The sequence below is a fragment of the Meriones unguiculatus genome, chromosome 3 (genome assembly GCF_030254825.1).
Source record: "Meriones unguiculatus strain TT.TT164.6M chromosome 3, Bangor_MerUng_6.1, whole genome shotgun sequence".
NCBI lineage: Eukaryota > Metazoa > Chordata > Mammalia > Rodentia > Muridae > Meriones > Meriones unguiculatus.
Genome location: NC_083351.1, coordinates 176425124 through 176448761, shown reverse-complemented (window position 1 = coordinate 176448761; position 23638 = coordinate 176425124). Strand labels below are relative to the sequence as shown.

At 49.3% G+C, this 23638-nt stretch overlaps 1 protein-coding gene across 1 annotated transcript in view; it reads right to left on the bottom strand.

The window, feature by feature from the left end:
- The window catches only part of Lrrc8c (leucine rich repeat containing 8 VRAC subunit C), a 75626-nt gene extending 52202 nt beyond the window's left edge, over nt 1-23424 (bottom strand). The window contains exons 1-2 of the mRNA XM_060381075.1: nt 23237-23424; nt 1139-1209 (exon numbers count right to left, since the gene is read on the bottom strand). The gene's annotated coding sequence lies outside the window, so the exon portion shown is untranslated. The remainder of the gene's footprint in view (nt 1-1138; nt 1210-23236) is intronic.
- Nucleotides 23425-23638: the final 214 nt, after the last annotated feature.

The window sequence follows — 23638 nt, the reverse complement described above, 5'->3', positions numbered from 1 at the left end:
TTACATTCTAAAAACCAAATGTATTTTAAGACAGGCTTCCTTCCAGGTTTCTAAGCAAACACACCCAGATAGATCAACTAATATATCAGAGCCTACGGCTGTCCTCGGGCGCCATCCTCGACACTGCTCATGATGCTCACATACATGATTCTCATTCAGTGAGAACATCTATAGGAAGAGATCTGGCGGGAGCAGAAGACCTCAGAGCAAACAAGTCCCAGGGCTCGGACAAGTCCCTTACCAGAACTGCTGGTCAAACCAAACAGCAGTGTGCCAAGGCCATGAAGGAAACCCTCTGTCTCGGGCTTGGAGCCCTCCGCTGTGAGGCATCTTGTTATGCTCCTGTCAGGATGAAGCTCAAGGGAGCTTTGAGGAAGCACCACAGGTTCCAAGTTTTTAAAAACAATCTAGCTGAGGGATGTAAAGACACACACAGGTGCACACTATATTCCTGAGGGGCTCTAGGGACTGTACCAGCTCCTTGGCGCCAGTGACAAACCTTATGGCCTCCCCCGAAATGTTTGTTTTGACTTATAAAAGATCCGTGAGGGCGTATCTCAGCTGGTAGAGTGCTCGCCTAGCAGCCCTGGGGTCCATCCCAGCACGGCTAAACCGGGTGTGGCTCCCCAAACCTTTAATCCCAGCCCTGGGAAGGCACAGGCCGTAACCCCAGAAGCTCAGGGTCGTCCTTAGCTACAGAGTTCAGGATTGGATACATGAGACTCAAAACAAAACAAAAAGCAAAACCCCAAACTAAACCAAACCAAACAAAGAATTAATAATGACTTCCACATATTCTTATAACACAGGCTGTTCTGCATTATTCCATTTGGGTTTAATTTTTTTTCTTTGATATTACAAAGTAGCCCATCCCCAAAATTTGAGAAAGCACACTGTGATCACAGTTCCTTCCAGACCACAACGGCCCCACAACGGCCCTTGCTCACATGACATGTACAGGATACCACTATTATATTAGTTACATTTATTCCAAAACTCAAAGGCGGTCTGTGCAAATCCTGCTCTATGAACAATGTTGCTTTGTACATGAAGGCTGGTAAAAAGGTAAAAGGCTTTTCATTTAGAACAATCGTTGTTAGCGGTGAAACTGATAAAAAAACAACACTCCTGTTATTACCTTATATGTATATGTTACTTCACTGAACATCTGTGGTCCCAGGATCCTTAGTCAGAAGCAGCCACATTAATCTGAAAAATAAAAATAAGTGTGAGTCACGTCAGCTCCATTTTGTACAGTATGTTCTGTTTCGTATAGCGATTGGAATATCAGCTTTACAGCCGGAAGATCTAGGCTTGCAATAGGACTTTACCGGGTGGTTTTTAACCTCTTTAAATTATGCACAATTAGAAAAAAGGTGTTGGCCCAAAATGTAACAATTATCATTATTTACTTAAGAAAAGCTGCCCTTCCATCCAGGGATCTTCCACGGGTGCCTGACTTTCTGCTCATGGAAAGTGGCTGTAAGACCCCCCAAACTGTGGCATCATCTTTAACACGCCTGCACTGGGTAACTTCTCCCTTGTCTCAACATGGGTCAGGTGTCTTCAAACCATCCATCTCAAATCCAGTCAAAACCCCATGAACATCGGTCTGTCCGCCCCAGAGGTCTCCACGAGCAACCCGGGATCTCCAGTCCCTGTGGGTCCTGGTGCTGACTCAGCACTGGCACCTCTAGAGCACCACCCAAAGTTCCCAAGACGCTTCAGCAGCCAAAGCAATGACGACAGCAACTGAGGAGCGAGGGTCCAGGAGCGGAGGACACATTACTGCTGTTTCCCTACAAGGACGCGCTACTAAACCATCTTCCAAATAATTGTTATATGCGTAGTCAGTGTCTGCTGAGGGCTCAGTCCTAACGGGACGTCTGCATCACTATCCCTCAAGATCCAAGGGACGGCACAGAAGATGGGACAGAAAGAATTTAAAATCTGGAGGATGCGCAGCGTCATGAAATGCTGCCATCCAGATATGACACTGCCATTGCACACTCGTGAGCGAGCACGCACGCACGCACGCACGCACGCACGGCAGCTAGGAAGATCTGCGTCATGGGTGGAGGTGTTCACATCCCATCCCTCCCAGGGAGTTCATGACTGGCGATGGTTGCCGGAGGTGGGAGTATCATTTTCTCTAGCGGCGAGGCCAGCGGGGGACAGGTGAGAAGACGGGGTTCACAGGCAAAGGAAGGGGGGACCAGTGGATAGTGGTGTGAGTGCAATCAGAACACACACTGCATGCATGTGTGACCTGGTCAGGTGGACAGCAGCAGCGTGCGCCAGGCTCTCCTCTGTATCGTCTGGGTGGCCAGACCCGCTGGTGTGAAATCTAAATCATTCTGAGAATGCAGTGCAAGATCACAGCTGCACCCAGGCACACCAGGCGGCACCAGCTGGGTTTCCGGGACTCAGCTACGATTTACAGGACTGCTGTGTCCCCTAAAGACAGATTTCCTGGGGGCTGAACCCCACGCTCCCAGGAGTGGTTGATGGTGTTACTTTTCCCCTTCATCAGTTCCAACAGCCGGCCTGCCCTCCTCCATCGCAGGGAGCTGGTGCTCCAGTCCCCTGGAGGTGGGCATGGGCGTGCTACTCTGTTCGCTAGGACAAGGGAAATGGCAGTGATGCAGTCAACCGCTCGGAACTAAGGAGCTCGCCTTCCGCAAACCCTCATCTCTTACGTGGGACTGCAGACCTAGGGGTAACTACCCTTAATGTGACAAGCTGGGCATACATGTTAGCAACGGCGGAACACAAGACATAAGCAAGACATGTCCTATTTGTCAGGTGACCATGTCTAGGGTCTTAGAAGGGAGGAAAGAGTAATGTCCTTTTGGTTTCCATCACAACTACGTGGGGGTGGGGGTGGGGTGGAGAGTCCCTTTGAGATCGTTTAAAGTTAAGCTAAGTGAACACCCACAGTGTTTCTCATGCACGCAGGGGTGCATTCAGTGCCAAGGGCGAAGGGAGGAGCCACAGGACGGAGTTCCACGGTCACTGTTTTTCAATGATTTTTGGCTTTAAAAGGAGTATTCTCCTGAAACCATCAAGGATGTAGACTCAGGTGTAGAGTTCACGTGCCCTTCCTCCATTTATTTATTTATTTACTCATTCATTTACACGGGGCAGAGTGTACACACGGCACTGCACGTGAGATGGTCGGAGGACAATTTTTAAATATCTGTTTCCCTCTTGTGGGTTCCTGGGATTAAAGGCACGTTGTGAGGCTGGGTGGCACTTTCACCCACCGAGCCATCTGGCCGCCTCGCCATGCTTCTAAGAGTTAAGATACAGGACAGTCTATGAACTTTGGTCCTTCGAGCTGCAGGCTTTCAGCCCTGCTCTCTCATTTCTGCACTATGGAGAGCATCTTCTCCGTAATAAGGGAAACAGCAATGGATGGAATCATGAGGCTATGACTCGAGAAAGTTGACAAGAGGCCCAAGGTCCAAACCCACCCCAGTGATATACAGCCATATATGAAGATGTCTCATCAGTATCCTCTCTTCCCTTCCCCTTCACAGTTTTGAGCTGCGTCAGGATAAGGATGACTCAGGTGCCATTTTGGAAGGCAACGAGACAGTAGGAGTCACATCCCTCCAGAATTACATCAGATTGGAGGCTGTGCGTGGGAGAGACTGCCGTGGCCTGAGCACGTGCCGTGCCGGCCTCCAGTGGACTGGGTTTCCAGACCTTCCCAACAACTTCCTGTGGCCTGAGGATCCGCTTCTCTGAGCTGGGGCCGCAGTTCAACTGCTGGTAAGGCAGTAATCACATTAGGAGGGTTTCTTTCACGACGGTTCCTCTCGTGAGTGAGTGATACCGTGGTGACTGGAATGAGTCTACTGCCCTTCTCTCCTTCCTCTTTCTTTCCCCTCTCTCCTTCCTCTCCCCTTCTCTCTTTCCCTTTGTTCTTCTGTTATGATTTTTTCCCCCCAGCATTGCATGACACAGCAAAAAGGTTCTTGCCAGATACCAGTGCCTTGATACTGGGCTTCCCAGGTCACATTGGGAGCCAAGACATTTCTGTTCACTCTAAGTTGCCCAAACTCTGGTATTTTGTTCTGACTGCACAAAATGAAATAAGACACATTCCTGTATGGCTAGAAAAAACACAGCCATGATAGTAACAGATCGATAGGAAAACCCAATGCTGGGGAAACAACAGCAGAGAGCAGGGCTGGGATGCAGCTGAGCTGGGGGTGTGTGTTCTGAGCCTGTACCAGGCTCCGGTTCAAGGCCCAGCACGGCAGGACTAGGTGTGGTGGCCCGTGCCTGTAATCCCAGAAGGCAGGGGCTAGGAGACTCTCTTGCTCTTCTCAACCCAATGCCAACTAGCGTTTCTTGGGAAGAGGGAACCTCATGTGAGAAGCTGTCTCCATCAGACCGGGGTGTGGGCATTTTCTTGATTCCTAACTGATGGGGGAGGGCCCCAGGCACTATGGCTGGTGCCAGCCCTGGGGAGGTGGTCCTGGGATCTCTAGGAAAGGGCATGTGAGCAAGCCAAGGGCAAAGAGCCATCACACCTTCCTGTTCCTGCTGCAGGTTTGTGCCCTGAACTCCTGCCCTGGCTCCCCCCAGCAGCTGAGAGGTGTGAGTAAGTCCTTCCCTCCCCACCTTGGTTTTGGTTATTTATCACAGCAACGGAGAAGCTTGTGACTACAAAGATCAACGTGAGTTCAAGGTCAATGTAGTCAAGCTACAGAGTAAAGCCCTGCTTCAAGCCTCATAATAAACAAACAAGCATAGTGCTACATGCATTGTCAAAGAAAAACTGCCCGAACCCATGTGCTCACAACTCCTCCCAGAGGAAGTTAGTATCCCTGAAAAGTGGGGAAGTCTCTGATGCTTATGAGCACAAGTGGCACACGGCATACTCCGGGCAAACAGTTACCACCCAGCTGACAACTGACTTAGTGGTCTCTCATTTTCTTTCATGTCAAATCTATTGATCTTTCACCACAATCTTTTGCTATAAAATACCTTAGCTGGGCAGGGTGGTGCACACCTTTAACCCCAGCACTTGGGAAGCAAGAGGCAGGTGGATCTCTGTGAGTTCAAGACCAGCCTGGTCTGCAAAGCGAGTTTCAGGACAGCCAGGGCTACACAGAGAAACCTGGTCTCAAACAAACAAAAAACCTTACTCAAAGCAAGTGTTTGCAGTTACTTCAGGTCAGTCCGTGGTTCAGTTCTCCAAAGCAGTAAATAAATAAATAATAAGCAAGCCAATCTTTGAATTCTGAGAGAACTTTCTGTTTATAGTAAGTCAGTCATAATAGCTTGAAAAATAAGCTGTCTATTACCTTCCCAATTTCAGGGAACAGGAACTTTGTCCTATAAAGGCCGCAGGACATGGGTAGTAAATACAATGGCCAGGTTTGACAGGGCATATGTTCAATTTCCATATACTGTTGTTTTTTAAAATATAAAGCCAATGTTGGGAGTAGACTGTGCAGAGCAGGCACGGCCCGTCCTGAGAAGCCCGGCAGAGTTGCCTCGAGACAGCAGCGCTGCGGTTCTGGCTTCAGGCAGTTTGGATGGTGCAGTGTGGATGTCTAACACCCACCTGAAGGCACTCCGCCGTGCGGCTCAGGATAGATCACCATCTAAACCAGGAGGAGGCTTGGGAACGGGGTCGTGGGAGCGCTTCCTTAGGGTGAAGTTAGTATAGGAGTGTGCCACGCCAGGGATGTAAGGAGAAACGAGGCGAGGAACCTTAAACTTCTCAACCGTGTTTTGCATTTGAGGATTGCCATGGCCAGTATTTTATTTTGACCAAAAACAAATAAACAAAAATCCACATGCCTACTGTGTTATAGAGACAACTAAAGCCCTTTAAATAAAGCTTAAGATGAAGTAGATGTGCTGTCTAAAATACTGAAGTTCAGGATGAAGCAAAGGGTGAACACTAGAGGTCCTTGTGATGAGCTACCGCAGAGGGACTTCCCTAGCACACTCAGTGATGGAAGGGGGCACGGCTCCCTGTGATTTTCTCATCGGTTCTGGTGAAACTCCAGTGTTGCACTCGCATCCAGAAAAAAACACAATGACCTCAGCTTCAGGGAAGCTTCCTAGCTGTAGACCCAGGAATGCTAGTTAACATCATTTTTATTTAAAGTTGTTTATATTTTATGTGTGTCACAGGTGTAAGCTGCCCTCAGAGGGGAGACAAGAGTGTGGGATTCCCTGGAGGTGAAGTTACAGAGGTGGGCGCTTCCATGTGGTGCTGGGAATCGAACCTGGTCCTCTGCAAGAGCAGCAAGTGCTCTCAGCAGGGCCTGCGTCTCTCCAGCCCTGACCTTCCGTTAAAAGGTAACTCCCCTGCAGCCAGTCCTGATGAGACCTGACAGGCTAGGGACAGATCGAAGGGGAGGTGGACCTCCCCTATCAGTGGACTTCGAGAGGGGCATCGGAGAAGAGAGAGGGAGGGAGGGGGCTACAGCTGGGTACAAAGTGAATAAATTGTAATAATAATAATAATAAAAAACTTTAAAAAAGGTAACTCCCGAGTAACCCTTTAAAACAGTTTGGCCTTTCTGCTGGCTCCCTCACACTCCTGAGTTCAGTAAATTTCTGGCCTATTTGCCTCTGTAGGAATGTCATGTTTCGGTTTTTGACAAATTATCCTTTCACAACATTCAGAAAAGTTTCGTGTTTTGCCTGCTGTGGTCCGGTCTTTCCAGAGCACTTTCACATGGATTTGCATGTGGTGAACAGTTAAAACTGAAGCCAGGACCTTCACAGGTTGCCTGTCCATCTGTCTGTCCGTCAGAGGTTGTATTCCTCGTCCTATTTGTCCTGAGGGTCTCAAGGTGGACAGCTTCCCATTCACCTAGAACACTAAGAGGGAAGGCTCCCCACTCTGTTACACACAGCAGTCACTCTGAAATTCTCAGAGACAGGACACTGGGCTGGGTGATTTCGCTGTGAAGAGACAAAGGCTGACAGGAAACTTCTGCCGCTCGCTATGAGAACAGTAACTCATCAGTAGACCCAAACCAAATCTGCGATCTAGAAAGTCAACTCCAGTGCAGACAGCTCTGGTCCTCCTCCCGGAGAGAACCTGAAATCTGAGGTTAGCTTTCCCAGACGGAAGCCAGCAGGCACCTTATCCATCTGGAGTCGGAAAAGTCCTCCTTTCTCCACAGGCAGCACAAAGCCTGTGGAGGGCAATTTACAAAGGCGAAGTCACAGGAGCAGGAGCTAGCGGTAGTGTGCAGGCCGCTTAGGGTGGGGGATGGGAAATCTGCCTGAGTCCACCTGGCCACTTTCAGAGCCTCCTCTCTGGGTCCGTGGTGGAGGTGGGACCCAGGAGGCATGTGAGACCAGCACCCCATAGCCAGGTTGCCTCCGAGTCCACCCTGCTGTCTTGTTTATTTTGAAGTCAGAACTGGAACCCACGGTGTAGAGATTTCGAGGTGCCTCAGCAATGCTTAGAGACAGTGAGTGAAAGACGAAGTTTTTGTGGGTGAGCTGGCACGGCCTCCCTGCTGGAACCTTCCACAGTCCCGGAAGGGGTTCCTCGGTGGCTGCTTGGGGAGTGAGTGCTTTATCCAGCCTTGAACTCTGAATTACAAGACCAACCGTCAGGCAGTGTGTGCCCTGTGTCACAGCCCTGCTGTTTGGGTCTGTGGCCCACTCCAGGGGAAAGAATCCATGTCTGTTACCTCACAAACCTGGCCCAACCCCCACGCCTGCTGTGAGCTGGGGGTGACTGAGCACGAAGCTCACACACATCAACATGCCTGTTACTGCGTAGCTATCTTCACACACCAGCGCTGCTCCGCCTTAACCGGAGAGGCCTCTTCCCAGCGACCAGGGGCGAACGCAGAGATCTGAGAGAATGAGTGCTCACGCGTGAAGAAGGCTTTCAAACCACCCTTCTCGTGCTCAGGGGCACCAAGGAAGAGGGGATGGAAAGATCACAAGAGCCAGAGGACAGCTGCAAACGCCATCTTTGGGGGAAGACACAGCCCCTTCTAATTGGTAACTTGGCGGAGAACCGCTTACCCATCAGAACTGTAAGATGAGGCTGTCAACAGTCGGGCTCGGATGGAGAAGGGCTCAGGGCCCATCACTCCTGGCTGCACTTGGTGCTCCTGAGCCTCAGAGTCAGAGAGGGCTATGACCTCTGACCACAAGCCCATCAGAGGTACCCATGTACAGTGTCTATCCAGTGGCCACACGGAAGCCACATGGAAGGCCCTGGTTAAACCAAAAGCCACAAAAACAAAACCAGGAGTCAGAATCTGGGACAGGACTGGGCCATGGGTGCACTCGCCAAAGATCAAAACCCATTAATAAAAATTTCAAGTTCAGTTAATATTCTTGATAAGGAATAACTGATCAGAACTGATTACTTTCATTAAATTCTATCCAAATGACAATTAATAATGTCTTAGCACTGATTCAAAGACCAAATGTCTGACCTGCTTAATTTTAAACCACTTTTATTTAAATTTTAAATCCATTTAAATTTTTAACTTTAAACTTCATTTTAAATCTGTTTTTCAACTCACTGATTCTGTTATTATTTCCATAGTTCCTTCTATGTTTTGGGGTTTAATTTACTTTCTCATGTAGAAATAGATAAACTACATAAGAGACAACTAAACTTTTAGCATCTTTGTTGTTGTTTGGGTATTTCTTTGGGGGCGTGGTTGCTTTTCAGCAGTGATGGAATAAACCCGGCCTCATGCACACACTCTGCCACTGAGAAACATCCCACCCTGCAAATATTCCTAATAAAACACATCGAGGTCTGTGCCCACCGTCTGCCTCTGTGCCCTGTTCACCACCCGGCCTATGCCCACCTCTGCTGCGTCTCATGCTCTTCTCCTGCTGATTTCATGTTGTGCTTGTGTCACTCACTGGAAATGCTATGACATCTTCTTGAATTTGTTTTTTGCTCAAAAGATACACAAAAGTTACACACTAATCGTCCAAACGTCTTTACAAATATTTAAGCATTCAGGCTGGAGAGATGGCTCAAGCCACCCAAGCTAGGCTCAGAACCAAAATTACAAACATTTAAGCTGTATGTGGTGTGTGTGTGTGTGTGTGTGTGTGTGTGTGTGGCATGGGCGTGTCCATGTAGGTGCCATGGCAGAGGCCGGAAGAGGCACTGGATCCCCGAGCTGGACTTCCGGTCCCTGCAGAGCCCTGACTGGCGCTGGGTAACACACGGGTCACTGGGAAGCAGCCGGTGCTGTTACCCATTTCTCTGGCGGCCCTGTGCTAAAACGTTGAGTTAGACTCTACTATGGTAAGAGTATAAATACAGTTGCTCTGTCCTCATTGCTGTCCCTTGGACATGTTTCACCGGGACTGCAGAGAAGGCCCAGCAACGGGGAACACCCCCTCTTCTTCCAGAAGACGAGGACTGCTTCCCAAGCTCACAACCATATGGGTGTTCCCGTATTGAACAACCATAGCGCCCTTTCTGGTGTCTGGTGAGCACTGCACACACAGGACGCATAGACACATCCTCAGATAAGACGTTCACACACACAGAGAACTACACAAAACAGTCCTTGCAAATTACGTGTTGTGCCTGTGAGTATGGGCTCTCATGTGCTACCGCAGCAGGTGTGGGGGATTCTGGGTACCACACGCAGGTCATCGGGCGGGCACGGCAGGCACCGTTAGCTCGGAGCCACCTGGCCAGCCCCTGCTTTTCTTTTTCTTGAGGAAAACTTATTCTTTATCCTGATGGTTGTCATCCTGGAGCAGATACATTTTGCTTTCTCTGCATACTTTTATAATTTTCTCTTTGTCTTTGCTTCCCAGTCATCAGACCATGGTGACAATCTAGGGGTGGTTTTACTGTGTTTAACCCTGTTGTAGCCTGACGTACTTTTTAGATCAGTAAGTTTCTGTTCCATCAAGTGCAAGCAGCTGGCAGCCATCACCTGCAAACGTTTCTTTTCTTTTTCATTTTTCCTTGCTTTTCTGCTTTCATTACTTTGTTTTCATTTTGTCCTAATTTACCCCCATGCCATAAGTATTTGTTTATTCCCTTGCTTCCGGGATACCCTCTTCTGTGTAGTCCTGTTCTGCGTGGATCACCTGAGTGCATCGGGGAGCCCAGGCGTGTCTAATCTAACCTCGAGCTTGCCCCGTGCCACGGGGCACCTTGGGAGCTTGGCTCACCTGGAAGTGATCAGAAGCCAGAGGAGCTGTGCTGGAGCCAGTCGGCCCTCTTCACTCTCTACGTCCTGAAATGTACACAGCAAAACGCCAGCACCATCTGAGCACCACAGATTCTGTGCTGGGCTGACACACTTCATCATCATACTCCAGAACAACGCGCTCCGTTCAGCTCTGGGGACAGGCGTGCCTTGATGGCCTGGTGGTCACACAGATGCCATTAAAGTAAAGATCTGAACCTCCCAATTGGCATTTGATTGGTACTGGGGTCTGTGTGACTGTCCGGGTTAAGGGTAACAAATCACTGTTATAAGACACTAGGAAGAGATGGGTGTTGTATTGATACCGACCCACGAGCCACTCTGTGTCAATTTCTTCACACCTTTTCCTCTCCTCTCTTTACATTACAAAGCGTGTGTGTGTGTGTGTGTGTGTGTGTGTGTGTGTGTGTTCTCTCCAATGACTGCTAAAGCCCATGTAGGGGCTTTTCTGTTCTAGACTTTGTATTTTGTTGTCCACTTACAGTTTCTGTTTCTTTGCTGAGTGCCTGTCTGCAGAATTCGGATCCCAGTCCCTTCCACACAGCCAGCAGCAGCAGTTGTAACTAGTTTTTGCCTCCAAGTTAATCTCTGCTGACTGTTCCTTCTCTTGTCAGGGGTTATAGTTCCCTGGGCATTTTCCCGCCCAATGACTGATGTTTACCCTGGATGTCCTGATGATACTTACTGCTGCTTTCTGCCTCTGAGAAGGACGGGTTTAGTTGCAGCAGGTGAGGGGGTGACATACTCAAGCTTTGGACCTGGTAGGCTGTGCAGTGGATGTAGCTCATGCGTGGACTCAGGCCAGCTATCTGCTCAGTGATGGTGACGATGCTCCTTAGGACCTCCCAGATCAGGTGAAGACTTGGAAGGGGCTTGTATGTTGATCTGGGGGCTTTTTTTTTCCTGTCCAGCCATTGGAACTCAGCAACTCGACCCTCTTTTCCAGGTAGGCAGGACTGTGGCATTTGGTTTAGGATTTAGGAGCTTGCAAGGGTGCGGAGCACCCAGAGGTTCCAAGGGAAAAGCTCTAGCTTGACTTCATCTGCTGCAGTTCCCTCTCCTATGGAGCCCCCCACCATTCTAACTTGGGGTTGCTCTCTCACGCCTTCCTTGTCTAACTCATTCTCCAAAGACATTTGCTAGTGCACCCCTCCCCCTCAAAATCATTTCTAACCCCCTAACTTAGCAGGTTATTTCAATGTAGCGAGCCTTTAAGAAACAAAACAACAAAATCAAACTAAAACGAAAGAGTTCTGCGTAAGCGTCTATGATAACGCTACGCTGGACACTCACACCAGAATCCAAATCTCTGTTTCACTGGAACTTTGCCATAGGATGCCCAAAAAAACCCAGAAGCCCAGCTTTGGGGGCTGAAGGGTCACATTCCTCGGACTGCTACCAAAGTAAGCACACACTCTAGAGTTCTGGAACGAATACAATTCCCAGCATTCTAACACCAGGGAAGAAAACATCCTGTAAGAAATGATAACAGGAAAAGCTGTGAGCATCACCTAGTGAATGCCGAAAGCATAGTGAAAATCCTTCGAATAACTGAAATTTTCTGAAGTCAACTCGGAAAAGCACAGCTAGTTTTCGTAAAGGATCATTTGCATAAACTTTATTCTAAGAAAAGCCAAAAGCAATGAGAATAGAAGGTTATGTGCAGATAAGCTCACTGTCGTGGATTTTATGTGTCCCCAGAAAATTAAGACGCAAGTTTCCGCCATTCATCAAGCTATACGTCCATCACTGTGTGCACCCATGAGACGCTTTACACTCCTGGTAATGCATCAACACCAAACGTTTGTCATATACCTGCCCTCCCCAATAGTAACCCAGCGAGGCTACTGAATTGTGCCCTGCTGTGCTGAAAACGTCACACTTGGGGACAAGGCCACTGTGAAGGCTCTAGGGCTACACTTTTCTTCGTGGGACAAGGCCTGCGGGGAAACTTCCTGAACACCAGTGCAGGATCTTCAGAGTACCAACTGTGCGCACATGTATGTTTGGCGGCCAAAGACCAACATGTCTTCCTCAGTCTCTCTCCACACTACTAGCTGAGAAGGAGACTCTCGGTGAGCCCAGTGCTCATCAACTTGGCTGACCAAGGTGCGCAGGGATCTGCCTGGCTCTGCTTCTCCACGTGCGGGGGTCACACAAGTACCAGTAAACCTAGTGATACGAGCGCATTGAGGATCGGGTTCTCACGCACGCACGGCGCCCACTTTACCAACTGACCCATCCCCCAGCCCCGAATCTCAACATTTTAGGGAACAACGTAAGTTCTGTTGGGCATGGCGGTAAGTCTGGCACTCGGTAGGCAAAGGCGGGTGGACTATATGTTCAAGACCAGCCTGGTCTACAAAGAGAGTTCCAGAAAGCAAGGGCTATCCTGCCCTCCACCCCCCAAATTTTTTAAGTTGTTTGAAAGACTCAAATACATTTTTCAGAAAGAATTTAACTTCTTAGCATTATAAAGCTCTTAGGGGCCCCTTAAAAAATATGGATAAATACTCAGTGAGTACTTCCTGCTGTACCTTTTAAAAGAAAGCCTGTTAAATGGGACAAGACACACAAAACCCAAGAGTTCAGACACACACACCAAATTAAACAGTAACATCAAAACAGTGCTCATTTAGATCATACTTTGACAATATTTCCTGATACATAAAAACTGTATTATCAGTGCGGGCCATCCTAACCCTAAAGGTACAACATAAATAAAGAAACTCAAAAAGCAAATGAGCAGGTAACAGACACAGACACACAAACACAGCATGCGATGGATGAAACTTCCTTGGCCAAGACAACGTATGAAGACTGTCTGGAGTATCAAGCTTCATTACACCTTGTTCTTGAATAAACACACACAGGCGCCCTCTAGCACATGAATGCACACATGCACACAATCACACATGCACACACACAGGTCATGATGTAACCTGTGACTTTGTATTCCAACTTAAAAACTAATTCAACATCAAACAAAAATGATCCATAAAGTTTCAAACTTGCAATCTATTTGCAAGGTATTATCATAACCTCTGTGAAGAAATTAAGACTGCCAATAAAATGTGTAAGAAAATTTTAAGTGAACTTGGATGGCGAGCAGACTCCTTGCAAGTCTGTTTCCTGGGCCACCCAGTAAATGCTGGCTGTCACTCAGGAGTCTAGAAAGTAATGCAGGGCGTGGCGGAGCCTGTCTTTAATCTCAGCCCTCTCGGGGTAGAGGTAAGCGGATTTCTAGTAGTTTGAGGCCGTCCTGGTCTACAGAATGAGTTCCAAGCAAGTCAGGGCTACACAGTGAGACCCTATCTCAAAACAAGGTTTAGGAACAACCTTGAATCCACTTCTCCTATCAAGGGTTCCTTAAGAATGCACTTTAGATGGATCTTCCCAAACCTCTTTACATACGAGAGTTAAAATAAAAAAACAACAAAAACTTCTCATAAATTATTCACCCCGCACTCTTTTCCAGCACTTTGCTAGCCGGTCAGCACCATCTATTTTTACACCAATGGCGCACAGCCTTCCTCTGTCTTGCATTTTTTTCATTTCTTCATTCACAAGCATCTGCTGATCTTTTGGTATACCTGCCCTGACAACAAGCACACCCGAACAGGCCCTGGGTACTTACAGGACTTAAGTCTTCAGGATACCACCATACACTGTCCTCCAATTAATTACCTTACTGCTTGCTTTTGACTGTTTCCTGTCATCTCAGTGTTACTAATTCCAATACATCAAGCTTGTTTCAAACATTGCCTTAGCACCAAGACTCTCACTCATCATGGACTCACATAAGCGCCAGAAATATATGTTTTCTAACAGGCCGCCCAGTGACTTCATACAACGCTGAATTCTTAGCTCACATCCAAACAGCACCCACTGCTTCCGAGGCCACTTCCTCCAGCCACAGCCTCTGGAGGAAGGCTCCGCATGGCTCTGCACTAGCCAGAAAGTTGAGTAATCCGGACAGCATTTCTTAACGTCACTGATAGGCACTGGACCAGCCTTGCTAATGTTCAGGGAGGCAGAGTGATTTATCTCCACAGTGTTTTCCCAATGAAGTCATTCTTCAAGGCTCCAAAACAGAAACGGCTGACTCAGGAATCTTTAATCTATTGTTCCAGAAGTTAGGTGGCAAGCCGTCCAGTTCCCATTTAATAAAAGCGTGGAGATATTTCAACATGTTCCTAATTTTCACAAATCTCTAAGAGATTAAGAAGTGACTACTAAGTAATTCTTAATTCTTTGGCAAGTACTTTAAATACACAGAAAAAAAAAGAGGCAAGAAGTGTGAGGGGACTTGTGGGGAAGAGGGGAGGCCCAGGGAGGGGGAGGGGGACAAACGAGGGCAAAGGATGAACAATAACCAAATGAGCACACACACACACACACACACACACACACACACACACACGTGCATGAAACGTCATAATGCAGCTATTTATTATGAATAATTATACAAGCTGCTGAATATGAAAGCACAGTGCAAGTACTCACGGGGCTCAGACTTGCAGATATTTATCTTATTCTGTGACTTTCCTCTAGGATTTGCTTTGATGGCTTCCTGTTTAACACTTGTTGCTAGTTTATAGTTGTTTTAATGTTTTCTTCCTAATTTTCAATTACATTTAGACATATTATCCACACATATATTTGCCTCTATTAAGAAAGATGATTTCTAATGACATGATCAAATTTCATTACTAGAATTTCAGACAGACAGACAGATGCGAGCGTGGTGGTTATACACACCCTTTCATCCCAGCACTCTGGAGGCACGAAGAACTCTGTGAGTTCAAGACCAGCTTGCTCTACATAGCAAGTTCCAGGTCAGCCAGGGCGACATAGTGAGACCCCATCTCAAAACAAAACAGCAAAATCGGCAGGAAGGGGATATGTTCCAGCCGGGAGGTAAGAAGTGTCGCCATTAACAGTTATACCATCGGCAGTCCCTGAACACCTGTGTCCCGGGTAGTCTGGGAGCACGGAAGACAGACTGACCAGGAAGAACAGATAAGGCACTGGCCATCCGGGTATTTTCTTGTCACCAAACATGTTTTCAGAGGCTTGAGGTTCAAGTTGAAAAGGACAATACGGTTAAAATAAAGGCTGGGGTGAGGGGATGCGGTGTTTATGGAGATGGTGTGTGCCAGAGCATGCCAGACTCCAGATGCGGAAACGGCCAGGAAAACAGCCTCCTCAGGAAAACAGCTTCCTCACCGCTCCAGAGAAAGCACCAGAAGCCCAGGCTTTTGTTCCCCAGGGGACTTATGCAAGAAAGCAGGAAGCCAAGAACAACCAAGGCAGCCCCACCCTCCCCAAACATCTGCAGGCCAAATCTTTTTTTATATAATTATTTTAATTTTTATTAATTACAGTTTATTCACTTTGTATCCCCCCTGTACCTCCCTCACTCCTCCCTCCCAAACCCACCCTCCCTTTTCCCCACCGGTGTCTCTCTCTCTCAGTCCACTGATAGGGGAGGTCCTCCTCCCCTTCCCTCTGATCCTAGTCTATCAGGTCTCATCAGGAGTGGTTGCACTGTCTTCCTCTGCGGCCTAGCAAGGCTGCTCCCCCCTCAGGGGGAGGTGATCAAAGAGCAGGCCAATCAGTTCTTGTCAGAGCCAGTCCCTGTCCCCATTACTGTGGAGGCCACCGGTAGTTCAGTATTCAAAATCTTTTTAATAAGGAAGTGTGCATTGCGATTATGAAGTGTAAATTCTTTGAGACAGACGAACCCACTTATACTCAGTAACTAACTGACAGTCCCAAGCAGGAGTGGCTGGGATCAGAACTTCCTCGGCACAGGACGGATTGAAGAAGGGTGTTCATTGTGTGAGAACCGTGTGTGTGTGTGTGTGTGTGTGTGTGTGTGTGTGTGTGTGTGTGTTGGGGTGGGTTGTTCTCCACCCATCAGAGAGCAAAAGCATGCCCAGTCAGGGAGCGTTTGGTGGGTGAGCTTAGGAGGTTAATAATTTTGCCAATGCAAAATTTAGGTGATCAGATCAGCCTCATTCTTTACAAAGGAACTTCCGTTTAAGACAAGGGCTGGAGGATTAGCTGCCAGTCACGAGCATGGTCTGATTTATTATTGAATTATGCAGTTATCTGAATTATTTATTCAGATGACGGGCACCCAGGTTTGCTTTTCTAAAGCCAGTCATTGTGGCCCGTACTTGTATTTCTAGCCCTGGAGAGGCAGAATCAGGGGGATCCCTGGCTTGCTGGAGGGCCAGCCTAGCTGCATCAGCCAGCCAGGTCCTCCTAAGACACCTTATCTAAAGGCTCCTGGGGAGTGACACCTGTGCGCAACCTCTGGCCTCCACACAGACCCATGGCTACACACTGAATTACAGGTGTGCACACACACACCGCCCTGCCACACACAGGGCGAATAAAGTATGCCTCCTTTTCGCTTCTGTTTCATTCTGTTTGTTAAAACAGGATCTCCCTGTGGAGTCCTGGCTGGTTCTAGAACACACTATGTAGACTAGGCTGATTTCCAGCTCCGAGGTCCACCTGCCTCTGCCGCTTAAGCACTGGGTCTAGCTAAGTAGGTTTCTAAATGCAAAATAACGATCACATACATTCAAAACAGTGTGTTCATGTATTGGCTCTTCTGTCTGCCTTCCTGCTGTGCAGGGCTCCTCTGTGACTCCTGAATGTAACGCAGAACTTTGTAACCGTGTGTTCTCAGCAGGGGCATCTCGACCCAACAAAAACTGGTTGAGTAGGAAGAAGGGGGGAAAGAACAAACATCTAGTAAACGGCTGTGGTCCACAGAAACAGCGGACCTGCCGCACTAAGCTTTCTCACGCCCTGCCCCGTGTTCTAGGGCCTCTGGCACTTCACAGCTTAGCGGGCCAACTCTCCCCACGTTCTCCCCTGCTGCTTTCCCTGGGGTGGGAACAGCTTTCCTTTCCTGGTTCTTTGGAAGGAGTCCTTAAGGAGCACACACCAGTCCTGGATCGCGCTAACTCAAACACTTCCAGCATCTGAAACATTTCCAGCCACTTTCTTAAGCTAGATAATATCTTTCTGAGCTGGGCACGGTGGCTGCATTCAAGGCCAGTGGCTACAGGGAGAAACCCTGTCTCAACACTGCCCCCACCCCAATCTTTCTGATAGCCGATTTCCCAATTTTGTTAAATTTTCCCGAGGCCACACTACATTTCATTTTTTTTTCAACAGCTCTTTGGTAAGACGTATCACAGGCTATAGAATCATATATATATATATATATATATATATATATATATATAATCTAAGAGCTGGCATGGGGAAGGGGGATAGGAGATGTGGCTCAGTTGGAGGAGTGTGTGATGCCTGTAGCTTGTTAAAGGCCATGAATTTAATCCTGTGCAGTGGAAGGTTTGGTTTCTTTAAAAACTCAGTTATGTTATGTAAATATGTTTTTGTTTTAATCCCAAGTGTGGGATGGGGAGATGCTTTTAGTTTGTCCACAGCTAATAAGTGTCTCCTGCAGCTCCAAGAGGGGCGTGGTCTTCCCAAGCTACAGTTAGTGGAACGATGAGGACTCAAGAGAAGGTATAAATTCCAGAGCCCAGAGAGAGGAAGGGGCTTTGAGGAGACGGATGGAGAAAGCAGCCAGCTGCTGGTCCTGCTGCCCTGCTAGATATCCTGATGACTGAAACTGGTGTTGCCCCCAAAGAACCCAACAACCCTAATCAGCCAGAACTAAGTCTAATGAGGTCTACATCTCCTCTCCCTTCAAACCTTCTTTCTCTCCTACCTAGGGTCAGGGGGTTGGAAGGGAGGCAGAGGCATTAAGGAACCCCAATTAAAACAGAGTAAAGTACACATGCTTACAATCCTGTGTTCATGTTTACATGTGCACACACCCAAACAATACTCCTACATCGGAAACCGTTCCTAGATTTCCTTGTAAAGCTTGCGATGGAAGCAACCCTTGTAAGTGGCCCCGCCTTTTCTGTGTCTGGCGAGAAGGGCTCACTCATCTCCACCTCTCGACACTGAGTCAGCTTCCACAGAGCCCCATCGAACTATCGAAGGAAACCCTCCTGCACGTCTGCGCTAGCCATGGGGCTGGGGTCAAGGCAGGGTCCACTTCCACGTACATGTTGGCTGCGCAAGGCTGTGTCAGTTTCTCTGCACTCTTGCTCCGCTGACCCCACAGTCTGTTTCTCATTTTCACAGTCCAGGAAGGACCAATAGGCAGGAGGCCTCCATCATACAGCAGTCCATCCGAGTCTCCCTTTTTGCATCCCTTCTATCAGGGGTGGGACGGTCTGGCCTTTCACCTGCTAATTCTCTCCTGAAGGTGGCTTCTGACTGCATCTCCCAGCTGTGCTCTTTCCTGTTTCCCACAGTGAACGTCTGAACTCTTCCTTGCTCACCACCTCACACATCTCCTGAGGCTGGGGTGCCTTGCTCGAGGGTAAAGGCATTCCTAACTAACGGCAGGGCCCTGGACTTGGTGATGCTAATGCGCTCAGCGGCTTTATAATCCAAAGATGTTTATTCCGTTGCCCTGGGAGCAATTTATTAATTAAGCATACCTCTCTTTCCTGGCATCTAAAGGTCAGGCTTTATTTAAGAGCTGTGACCCTCTGGTATATGGTAAGACTGTTGAATGAGTGAAGTAAGGGGCTAGGGAGGTAGCGGGTGCCAGAAGCACACTGGCTGGCTGTACCGCTGAGCTCCCCAAACACTAAGAAAGCCTGCCTCAGTGAATAAGAGGAGTGATACAGGAAGGCTCCCCAAATCAACTACAGGCCTCCACAGAAACTCGCACACTTGCGGTGTGCTGCTTCAAACACATAAGCCCACACACGTGAACACACATACACAGGCACACACCCCCACCTAACACACATAAAAAAACAAGTGAGACGGTTGAGATAAATCTCAGGATAAAGACGGTGCCACCAACCATATGATAGGCAAGTACTGCGGGCATTTTTCCTAGCTGTGGGGGGGAGGGAGGGAGGACCGCTTACAAATACCGCTTGCCTTTCAGTTAGGACACAGGCGCCATCAAGGTGCTGTCCTAGGCAGAGAAAGAAACACACACACATGGAAGAAGATCTACCAACTCAACTCACTGCCTTCTGGAGTATATTACCTGGAAAAATCACATGAAGAAATTAAAGCATCAGCGTGCTTGTCTGAAGTGTAACCGAGCTGACAGGTGAAGGATGGGGGCTGGAGGGCAGGGGGCATTCAGCTGCTCGGCGGGCAGCGGGTGTGGTGCCGTCCAGGGTGGGTGTGTGGTGGGGAGATACCCGCACTGTCACAGTGCCTTGAGAGATAAGCAAGGCTCAGAGCCTTGGAGTGGCAGAAACAGGAAAGCTTGTCTGCCAAAGCACACACATTCCAAGCCCCTGAAACAGCTCTTGTAAGTTCTGGTTCTTCAAAACTCGAGGCTCAGAACAAAGGAAACACTGAAAAAGGTGAGAGTGTGTCTCTAACTCAGGACTTCGAGAAAGGATGTGATTCAAAAGTTAGCTATGCTAGCAAACATTCAGACCCAAGGTTAGCTGGAGGAAGACGGTGACTGGGACAGCACTGACTAACCACCCCCTCAGGTGAAGTACACAGAAAGTGAAAGCTCTCAGGCAGCTCCAGACAGGCTGCAGACATGGAGTCCTGACTGCTCACGTGCTGCGAGGAGGGAGCTGTCTTTACACGCCTGATTCACGTAGTTCACGCTGGGAGGCAGGCTCTAAAACTCCGTTACACAGGGAACCTGGCGCAGCGTGCTTCACTCATGCGAGGGCCTTTGAGTCCTGATTTTGCAGTGAGGCCAGAACTTGGCAGCAACTACTCCAACTTTCCAACTTGGGCCTACTCTCTGCACACTGGACCAATTCAAAACAATGTATATCTTTCACTATGATATTGTTTATATCATATTTACTTATTTTATTTTACTTATTTTTGGAAAAGGCCTGTTTCACTCTCTATGATTCTGGAACTCACAATGCCAAGACCAAGCTTACCTTACACTTGTAGCAATCCTCCTGCCGCCACCTCCTGAGTGCTGGGACAAGAAATGGAGTCAAAGACCCCTCCATACTAATGTCATCCTGGTTGTTTGTAATATGCATTCACAGGTGAACCAAGACTAGAGACACGGCCACATCCCAGGCGTGTAGCCGAAAATCCTGGGAGGTGTCACAGTGAGACACTGTTGCCATGTGGGCAAGGGCAGCTGGTGGCCTAGACAGAATGGTCCATTAGGGTGAACAATTATCATTTAGTTGCAATCAGTCAAAAAGACTTGGGCTTTGAAAATAGACTATCCTTACTCAAAGTTGAAATTCTGTTGCATATTAGCAGGTTGATTTCTGTCTTCTTGTGAAGGTGTTATGGTTGGTCAAAACATATTTAAGTCAGCGGGGAAAAAGGAGGAGGCCTTCGGGTAATGGGGAGAAAGTATAAAAACTAAAGAGGACCAGGTGCAGTAACTCACATAAGAAATTCTATCACTCAAGAGGCTGAGGCAGGAGGCTTGCCAGAACTGTGAGGCAAGACTGGGCTGCAGAGTGAGGCTGTGCCTAGAACAGACAAGGGAAAGGACTAAGGAAGCCTGTCTGCATAAACTCTGCATACTCCAGCTGCAGGGCCTTTGGCAAGTCAGAAGCTCTGAGCTCCATTACCGCAGCGATACCGGGGATGGGAGCCATACCAGGCCAGCCAGTTTACATAACAGAAATGTAGCACCTTAAATCATTAGGACAAGACCTGCTGAGTAAGTATAATTTTATCCCATTTCTCTATAAACTTGCGCTTTATTATAATAATGCCAATGACTATAGATTAAAACACTACAGAAGATTTAAAAATCACTGGCAGGTGGTGGTGGAGCTGGCCTTTATTTCTGACACTCTGGAGGCAGAAACAGGCAGATGTCTGAGTTCAAGCCTGGTCATACAGAGCAAGTTCCAGGACACCCAGTGCTATACAAAGAGCCCCGTCTCAATCATCAACCAAGCAAGCAAGCAAACAAACAAGCAATCAAGCAACCATAATAATTTGATTCCAGGCCAGCCTGTTCTACAGAGTGAGTTCCAGGACAGCCAAGGTCTCACAGGAAAAACCTGTTTGGAAAAACCAATATATATACATATTGGTATATATATATATGAATTTGCAGTTAAAGTATTTCTGACAGTGAACTACTTTTAAAAGATACTTTACATAATCATGAAATTGTTTCTTAGAGTTCTTAAAACTTTTTCTTCACTAAAAGCCTCCTCCCCTTAAAAAAACAATGCACTTCTTGTGATGTAACTCAATTGATAAGATTGTCTGACCGGAGCCTCAGATTCCATCCCCAGCACAGAATAAACTGGGCTGTGGGCTCCTGTGACCCCAGCCTGAGCTACACGAGACCAACAAAACAAGAACTCACACCACTTTGTCAAGGTGCACACTCTGAGGAACAACATAGTAGTGTCCTTAACAAAGGCTCCTGGCAGTTTTGCTGATGAGAAGTGATGAATTGCGCTTGACACCTCTCACAGACCCTGGGTGGGGTCCCTACCTGCTGTCAGTCTAGAATGTGAAAGAGGAAGATGTTTGCGCCGAAAAACGGCCCCCACCTCCCAGCTGGTCCTAAGTGATGAGAAATTCAAGTGCCACGTACTAGAGCTGTGTCGATCGACTCCGTAGTGTTGTCCACATAACGAGCGAGGGTTGTAAATCTGACTAAAAGTCCGAGAAGTTCAGATTACCACCAGGTTTTTAGTGGCTTTCTACAGATCACTAGAAAACGAACAGAACGCGTGTGGAAGCTCCGCTGCGGGTCGTCTGCAGAGTTCTGTAAACCAAGAGGTCTGAGGTCCATGTATTCCGTCACCCAGATGGCATCTGGATGCCCGGTCCACTCTAAAGCCTTGTCCAAGCGTCGGTCGACCACTGCAGACCCGGCAGAATCGTGACCGTTAGCTAAGCTCACACTTCTTACACTAATACCGCAGTCTGTACAAGGGAGTAAGACAGCACCTCTAACGGGTAATTTAAGAATCTGTGAGCCACACTCAGGCACTCCCACAAGATCAATTAGTCTTATTTTTCACTTTAAGGAGGACAGGGACCCAAAAAATGTTTCTCAGCTGCTTTTCGAACCCTTAAGGAGTTGGAAACTCGCGGGTTTGCCCTCCCCCTCTAAGAAAGCATCCGCACAAGCACGGGGAGGAGGTGTGGGCTGAGCCGGCGCAGAGACAGGTAAACCTGACGGGCTTTAAAATAACTGAAAGCTGAGGTACACAGCCAAGCCTTGGGGGAGGGAAGAACTGGCTGCTCGGTCGGCGGAGAGAGGCTTTGGTGTCTACACAGCACACCCTGAGACTCCCGAGGGGCTGACTCTACCCCAAAAACCTCTGTGCTGGGAACCAGAGAAAACGAAGGTCCTGCTAGGCTCCGCTTGGGATGGAGGCAGCGGTCCTGGCCGCAGCCACTGGCCGGGAGACCGGCCCCCCTGGGCGGGGGGGATGTGAGCAGCGCCTCCCTCCACCCTGGACCTGCAGGTGAGCCCCTGGGTGCTCCCTGGACCCCGGTGGAGACCTTCCATTGCCCCTTCCTTCTTCAGAAAGTGTAACTTCAGGCATTCCGGGGTGGGGGGGGGGGGACGACGACGAGGGCGTTGGGGAGAAGAGCCGAAAACCCAGGCCCCAGCATCTCCGGGGTACTGAAGGTAAGGGAAGGAGAAGCGCCCGGGCCATCCCTGCCGCGACCGCGTTTTCTCCTCGCACGCCCCTCCCCCAGCCCCCGGCCCCTGCGGCGGCCGCGCCACGCTGGGCGTCGAGCTGGGGGTCCCTGGTACGGTCGCCGGGGCTCCGGTGGGTTGGGTGGGGTTAGGGTTAGCGAGCTCTGGGACCGCGACGCTGAGCTCCCAGAGCCCGGGAGGAGGCAGGGACACCAACGAGGCAGGGCGGGCGCGTCCGGGCTGGGGCGCGCCCGGAGAAGCGAGCCAGAGGCCGGGCGCCGCCGGCTGCGCCTCTCCATCCCTCCCGCAGGTCCCCAGCCCTTACCTCTGGGGTCAAGGGAGTCCGCAGGAGACGGTGCCGGGGCGCGGGGGAGCCGTGCCGGGGTTGGGCTCAGCGGCGGCCGGCGGCCCCCATGGTTCGTCGCGTGTGCCGCGGCGGCGGCGGCGGCGCCTCGGTCGCTCCTCGTCCTCTCGGCGGGCTCTGAGCCGGGACGCGGCTAACGCCCCAGCCCCGCAGCCCCGGTTCCTCCTCCCGGGCTGCGAGCGAGCGAGCGGAGCCGCCTCCAGCGCCGCCCCGCGCGCCGCCCTGGCCCGCGGCCGCCAGCGCCGCCCAGCGCCCAGCCCCGGGGTCGCCGCCGCCCGCCCGCCCAGCCGCCGCCGCGGTGCCAGCCCCGCTGTGACGCAGGCAGCGGTGCCCGGGAACTTCCTCCCCGCCAGAGACCACCCG